Source organism: Acartia tonsa, chromosome 11 (genome assembly GCF_053477335.1).
Source record: "Acartia tonsa isolate MP-2025a chromosome 11, ASM5347733v1, whole genome shotgun sequence".
In the NCBI taxonomy this organism is placed as follows: Eukaryota; Metazoa; Arthropoda; class Copepoda; order Calanoida; family Acartiidae; genus Acartia; species Acartia tonsa.
In genome coordinates this window covers 27,782,462-27,790,701 of record NC_137270.1, presented here as the reverse complement: position 1 = coordinate 27,790,701, position 8,240 = coordinate 27,782,462, and the positions used below count along the sequence as shown (strand labels likewise).

Sequence of the window (8,240 nt, the reverse complement as noted above, 5' to 3'; positions counted from 1 at the left end):
ACAAAGTAGCTTTATGTCTGTCCGTCTGTCTGATCCTTAAGATCTGGTAACCTCTGAACCGATTGGATTCTACTCTTCAGGGAATATATCTACTGGTCCTGTGATGGTGTTAAGCTATTTTCTTGTGGGGTGGGACACCCCCAACCCCCCAAAAAACAAAAAAATCTTTATAAAATTACCTTTTGGGGCAAAGTCCCTAGAGGCTAGGGGCGAAACTGTTAGTATACTTAAATAGCATTAACTCTTAGGTAGGGCACTCTAATATCATATACTCTAATACGGTTTGTAAACAGAAAGGAGTGAGTCAGTTAGGAAGCTGAATACTTCTAAAGATGCTGCGAATATCTTTTAGGATCCTGTGAGTAGATTAAACAATCTCTTATGAGTATTTATCATTTGAATTGAATTAAGAATAAATTTGAATTCGTTAAACAGAGTGGAGTAAAGCTGAACATCGTGAATATAACTCATTCTGATCAAGGATCTTACAGGTAACTATATATTTATTCTATTCCTATGGTATAAAGTAGTAATTTTTTTTTATCTGTATCCTAAGATTTAGCGAAGCTTTTATTTAGTTTTAAGTCTTTGGATAGTTTTGGTTATTTTTATACTCTATTTACCTCTATGAATACGAACTCCTAAATGATAGTGTCTAATAATCTATCTATAGCTTCCAAGAGAATTGCGAGTCATCTATAATACAAAGTAGAATGATGTCTGTCTGTTTGTTTGTAGCGAAGGATCTCGCTAACCGCTGAACCGATCGGGTTCTCCTTTACAGAGTAGTTTCTCAGATGTCCCGGGAAGTTTTATAACTATTATCTTGGGGGTGGGACACCCCTAACCCCCCAAAAAAATTAAAAATACACCCCCCTAAAAAAAATTTAAAAAAATTTTCTTTAAAATCTAAAGCACGAAAAATTAGTTTGATATACCCCGTTGGGGCAAAGCCCCTAGAGGCTAGGGGCGAAGCTAGTAGTTTTGTATAATGTAACATAGTACACTCAGCTGTGCGCAAAGATTGGCCAAACTTCAGATAATCATAGATACATGCACATCTATCTATCTATCTATTAATATCGCTTCAAGGAAGGGTACCTATATGAAAAAAGTAGATATATGGAAAAATCAAATTGTTTACTAAAATAAATACACTTATATGTAGTGTAGATAGATAGACCAGAAAATAAAATAAAAATCCTCTTTAAACTTGAAAAGTGCATCAAAAATTTAATCTTGAATAAATCAATAGTTGGATTGATAGATACTTTATCAGTTTCATTCATAGAAAGATTCTCATATCTTGTCATAGAAAAAAAAAGATATGAAAAAATTAAACTTTTATTGATGTAGATAAAAAAAACATCGTTAGTTTTTATGTTTAGAAATCTATCCTTTAATAAAAGTAACAGAATGTCTGTGTATCTGTGTGATTGTACATAGGATCTCGCCATCCGCAGGACCGGTATGGTTCTAATTTTCAGTGAAGCTTCTCATATGTCCAGGAAAGGGGAACCTAATAATAGTGTCGGACTGATTATGACGTAAGAAAAAAAATTAGCCAATGAGAGGCCATTATTCACTAATGGTAAAATTTGTAGTGGTCTCTCATTGGCTAATTTTTTTTCTTACGTCATAATCAGTCCGACACTATTACTAGGTTCAGGAAAGGGTTATAACACTTTTGTAATCACAACCAAGAAATATCGCCCCTAGAAGAACCTCCCCCCCCCAAAAAAAAATATTTCTCTTTATAACGAAAAATGGAAATCAGTCCCTTTCCATGCCTTCATATGCCACTAGAGGCCTCTAGGAGCGTAGACGCTAGTACCTGTAAAATGAAGCTTCATTATTAAAAGTAGAAACCCAATCTAAGATATAAATAGCTTCCAATAAAAGATAGATTGATAAACTGTGAGAAAAGATATTTACCAATCAAAGATAAATAGATGGATAGATTGATAGATGAATGTTTGCCAATCTAAGTGAAAGAAAAATTGCACTAAATCCACAGTTGGTTCAAATGGACAAAATATAAAATAAAATGAATGTATATCTGAAAAGTGGCTTAACTCAGAAACAGCGTATAGTGGCCAATAGAAAATGACGTCATGCAATACAAATAACCAATGATAGACCAGTATACAATTTACCATTGGTAAATTACAATGTATACTGGCCTATCATTGGTCATTTGTATTGTGTGACGTCATTTTTATTGGATACTATACGCTGTTTCCTTAACTCAGTAAAAGATTAGTCACAATTTCATCGAATTTCTTGTTTTTTTCCATGTCCATGCCATCAGCTCATGGAAATAATGATACTCTTTTTATTATGTTTTAGACCATAGTGAAATGCATACTACTGCATCTATTATACACCAGAGATAGTGGAATAAATACATATTGGCTTAATATGCAGAGTTTATATGCTGTTCTATAGCAGTTTTTTTTACTTGGTTTCTTAATTGTTGTTGTGGTAGTTTGATAATCAACTGCCTATTAAGTTTGGTATTGTTCCAAGGCAGGATTTAAGCTATTTGACGGTTCGGTCCTTTACCTCTTGATATTAGATATTATCCCAAAAAATAAATACTCCTCCCTTCAATTAAAAAATGAAGTCAATTGTATTTAATTTCAAAACTTTTATAATAATAATGATGAATTATTATAATTGATTTAATTATTCATTTATCTGTAATCAAATTCTGCAGCCACTTTCATTTTCTAATTCCCTTGTGCTACCATTCCTTCCTTCTCTCTTATTTACCTTCTACCTACAGTACAATATACAGGAAACATCAGGGAGCTTAAGGGATAAGACAATGGACGATAAGTGTTATACATCCCCAATTATGATATTAATACACCTCTACTGTATAAGATTACAACTATTGTTGGAAGTTTATACCAACTAATCAAGATTTAATAAAAGTTCCCAAAGTTTTAGGGCAACTTTGGTTACCAGAGCTGGATCTTTAAATCTTTTAGTGGTGCGCTGAATCGGGGCGATCTATTTCGGCGCACTTAGATATTATTAGATTTCAATCTTTAAATCAAAATGGAATGGGCGAATTAGCGCGCCCAGTGGCGCGGTACTAGCGCGGCAATTGCTTAACGAGTGACATTGCCTCGCCAAACCGGGGTGAACTGGATCGCCCCCATTCAGCGCACCACTAAACGATTTAAAGATCCAGCTCAGTATAGTTTTCTGTCCAATGTTTCCTCCTGTCATGGGAAAACATATAAAAAGACACAATTCTATAATTTTTAGGATATTTCCACAAACTTTATGTTCTGATCAATAAAACATTATTAATTATCGTCTGTCCAGAAAAAATAATATATAGTGAATACATGTACAGCCAAGCTTGTTTTTGTGGGGATAATCTAATATACTTTTAAAAACTTTAATGGGGGTCACTTAATGGGTTTAAAGTTTTAGAGAGTTAACACCCTTTCACCCCTCTTCAATAATTTTTAGGAAACTTATCCTCACCGAACTTACTTTTCTGCCAATATTTTTCAGTGTATTCTACCAGTTTTTTTTTGCAATTCATTTGGATTTGCATCTGTTTCTAAGAAATATCTTCAAGAGTTAATATTTTACAATATTTCTTGAAAATGTACTTTAATTTTCTTACTTGATTGGATTTTATTGAAAGAATACTAGATCGATGATTTTTGTCTGAAGCTTAAGATCTCAATATCTCCTGAACTGATTGGGTTCACATGGGTCCCGTGTTGGTTTTATGCTATTTCAATTTCAGATTTAAGTCTTGTGATGGTTTAAAGCTTTTATTCTGCCCCTATAAATTAAGAGCTCCTAGATGCTAGGTGCGCAATCGCTGATAAGGAGTGGGGACAAAACACCTAATTTAAAAATACCTAATTTAAAAATGCCTAATTTTATAAATGTCTAATGTAACAAATCACCTAATTTATAAATACCTAATTTAAAAATGTCTAATTTAAAAATACCTAATTTTCAAAATGCCTAATGTGACAAAACACCTAACTTTAAAAATGCCTAATTTTATAAACCCCTAACTATAAATACCTAAGTTTAAAAATACCTAATTTTAAAATACCTAATCTAAAAAAACCTAATTTTAAGTATATCTTAAAACTGTTGTTAAATATACTAAACCGGCGGCTATGCCCCCTAGAGACCTCTAGGGGCGATTGCAGTGCGGAGGGGAATTCAATTAAGTCTTGGGGGGAGGGGGGGGATTGAGGGTTCATGACCCCCCCCCCTCCAGAATTTCAAAGGTTGAGGACAAGGAAACAAATTAATTTAAATTTTTTTTGGTTTCTTCCCTAACCTAAGTAGCCGTAGCATCCCTTTTTTTCTTGGGGTGTGATAGTTAATCATCCCCCATTTTTGTTCTAGTTTGATAAAGAAAGATTGAAGAAATATTAAAAAACGGAGGGGGGGGGGGGGATTTTTTCAAAGGGTGATTTCTCATTGGAAGGTGTTGGTAACCTCCCCAAAACCTTCCCATGACATACGAGAAGCTTCATTGTAAAAATGCAGGGGCGTCCAAGCTTTTTTTTTGGGGGGGGGGGGGGTAAAATGGCGCGCAAAGCGTGTCGCAAATTTTTTTTACCCCCCCCCCCAAAAAAAAAAATTTTACCCCGGGGGTAAAATTAGCTTGGGGGGGGGGGTAATTATCTCCCCTGAAATCTGTTGGCAGGGGTAAATTTTGTTTACCCCCCTCCAAAATTTACCCCCGGGGTAATATTTCTGGGGGGGGGGTAATTTAAGTTTTATTAAATATTTAGTATTAAAAATGCGCGCGAAGCGCACAAACATTTTTTTGTTAAAGATTTTATATTTTGGGAGGGGGGGTACCCCCCCAAAATTGATTGTGTGGGGTAAATACCCCCTCCTAAATGGTTGGGGTAAATTTTAAATAGGGGGGGGGGTAAAATGAAAAAAAAATTGTTTGGGGGGGGGGGGTAATCCCCACTTTACCCCCCCCCCCCCTTGGACGTCTATGTAAAAATGAACCATATTGGTTTATCGACTAGCAAGATCCTTTAGCAATAACAATCAGCCTATTGGATTAATGTTATCAAAATATTAGGTATTTTAGTGAAAATATTTGATATTTTAGAATTAGGCATTTCTAAATTAGGCGTTTAGATAGTTGAAAATTAGGTATTTTTAAATTAGGCATTTTTAAAATTAGACATTTTTAAAATTAGGCATTTTTAGTTAGGCATTTTTAGTTAGGCGTTTTTAAATTAGGCATTTATAAATTAGGTGTTTTTAAACTGTTTTTAAACTATTTTTGAATGGGGGGTCAAAAATATACTAGGACACCTATAGAATCAGACTGCAGAGCCCAAATTTGAATTAAGTCCCCAATAAACTTTTTTTGGGGGATTTAAAAATTATTTTTACTGTTGCTCTGGTCATTTTTACCAGATCAAAGGGTCTTTTTTTACTTCGTGTAATATTGTAACTTAGTGAACAATTTTATATAATTCACTTTATACTGATACAATAAAAAAAACATTACTCTGTTCAATGGAAATAATTTTTTTTCTAAAACAATTAATTTTATTGAAAAATCTGACATAATACAATAAAAAACATAATGCTGAATTTAAACCAATTAGAAATTAGAATTTCCGAAAGAGTGTTTTCACAAAGTGACATATTTCAAACGTAGTTAAATAATTTTATTTAATAAAAATGAAAAGAATGAAAACCCTACTCATAAAAGATACATATTTTTTAAAAATATTTTTAAAAATATGTTTGAATAATCTTATTTTATATCATATTTGTATATGTGACAAAAATAAATTTGTTGTATTGCATAAACATTTGTTGTCATCTTAATTTATTTAACCCTTTACAGCCAATTTTTATGTGTTTTAATGTATAATAAACATGAAACATTTTTATGTTAATTAATTGATATATTGTAAAGAATTAATTTTTAATTGGTATTGATAGATAAAATCAAAAGACCTAACTTTACTGTATACTAGCATACACTATTTACGAAGCAAGACACTCTAAATTTTAACATTAGGTATTTTTAAACTTAGGTGTTTTTAGTTAGGCATTTTTAGTTAGGCATTTTTAAATTAGGTGTTTTGTCCCCATTCCGCTGATAAACAATAAGTTAAATTATATGGATAGAAGAATCAATAAAAACAAAAAAATATTGACAGGCTGACAGAAAGTTTAATAGACAAAATTAATTTATCTATCTAATTAGCTATCTATCTATCTATCTATCTATATATTTATCTATCCATATTTATCTATCTATCTATCTATCTATCTATTTATCTATCTATCTATCTATCTATCTATCTATCTATCTATCTATCTATCTATTTATCTATCTATATATTTATCTATCCATATCTATCTATCTATCTATCTATCTATCTATCTATCTATCTATCTATCTATCTATCTATCTATCTATCTATCTATCTATCTATCTATCTATCTATCTATCTATCTATCTATCTATCTATCTATCTATCTATCTATCTATCTATCTATCTATCTATCTATCTATCTATCTATCTATCTATCTATCTATCTATCTATCTATCTATCTATCTATCTATCTATCTATCTATCTATCTATCTATCTATCTATCTATCTATCTATCTATCTATCTATCTATCTATCTATCTATCTATCTATCTATCTATCTATCTATCTATCTATCTATCTATCTATCTATCTATCTATCTATCTATCTATCTATCTATCTATCTATCTATCTATCTATCTATCTATCTATCTATCTATCTATCTATCTATCTATCTATCTATCTATCTATCTATCTATCTATCTATCTATCTATCTATCTATCTATCTATCTATCTATCTATCTATCTATCTATCTATCTATCTATCTATCTATCTATCTATCTATCTATCTATCTATCTATCTATCTATCTATCTATCTATCTATCTATCTATCTATCTATCTATCTATCTATCTATCTATCTATCTATCTATCTATCTATCTATCTATCTATCTATCTATCTATCTATCTATCTATCTATCTATCTATCTATCTATCTATCTATCTATCTATCTATCTATCTATCTATCTATCTATCTATCTATCTATCTATCTATCTATCTATCTATCTATCTATCTATCTATCTATCTATCTATCTATCTATCTATCTATCTATCTATCTATCTATCTATCTATTTATCTATCTATCTATCTATCTATCTATCTATCTATCTATCTATCTATCTATCTATCTATCTATCTATCTATCTATCTATCTATCTATCTATCTATCTATCTATCTATCTATATAGATGTCGTATAGACTACGCAGCCTCTCCAACTCAGAACATACACTTTAATATTTCCTTAGTAGGTAAGATATTTTTATTAATTTTTTTAAGGGGAGGGGGATGGCAACCTATATACGTGATATACGACAAAATTTTTTTTTCCAAATAGTATATATGAATTTGTCAAATATCATCCTACTAGGTGGTAAGGTTATTTTGTCTGAAGATTGATATTTCAATAATTAATGAACCGATTGGGTTCTCCATTTCAGAGGACTTTTACATCAGGATCGTTTAAGGCCATTATATTTTTAGATTAAGCAGCTAGTCTTAAATAAAGTAGTAAGGATTTTTTTCTATAGCTTAGGATTGCAATAACTACTTAGAAGAGTAGAAGGGAAAGTGACCCGCGGTGGCTAGAAGATGATTTTTTCTCTCAAAATTGTAAATAATGGGGTGGTCATGAAATAAGTTTGAAGCGCTGGAAATTGTCATGTGTGACGTCATAAAAATTCGTCTAAAATGAAGGTATGAGAAAAGAACCCCTAAAATTAGATGGAATAAGACATATTTTTATGACGTCACACATGATACCTTTTTAGCGCTTCAATACGTTTAAGTGAAAACAATGAATGTTGTTATCCTTGTAACAAATCTTTGTAAAGTTTAAATTGTATTTTTATTAATCTAGAAGAAATACATTTAATATGTGTGTGCTAAGTTTGCCCAAGTTTTCAAACTTAGTAAACTTCTAGAATAATGATTTTCAAGTAAACTTTCCAGGGCTTGGCAGCCGCGTAGTGATAGTACTACACGGCAGATGGGAAAAAGGCAGTTTTAACCGATTTTGGATTGTCAAAATAATGTTGAAAATCGCCTCTCATCTGCTAATTTTTTACTTATCTGCAGCTGCTTTTTTTTCAAACCAA

At 31.6% G+C, this 8,240-nt stretch overlaps 1 protein-coding gene across 1 annotated transcript in view; it reads left to right on the top strand.

Annotated features, from left to right (window-relative positions):
* Nucleotides 1-438: 438 nt before the first annotated feature.
* Nucleotides 439-8,240, top strand: part of LOC145331220 (neural cell adhesion molecule 1-like) — a 126,000-nt gene continuing 118,198 nt past the window's right edge. Inside the window, exons 1-2 of the mRNA XM_080175837.1 lie at nt 439-491; nt 7,333-7,394. The gene's annotated coding sequence lies outside the window, so the exon portion shown is untranslated. The remainder of the gene's footprint in view (nt 492-7,332; nt 7,395-8,240) is intronic.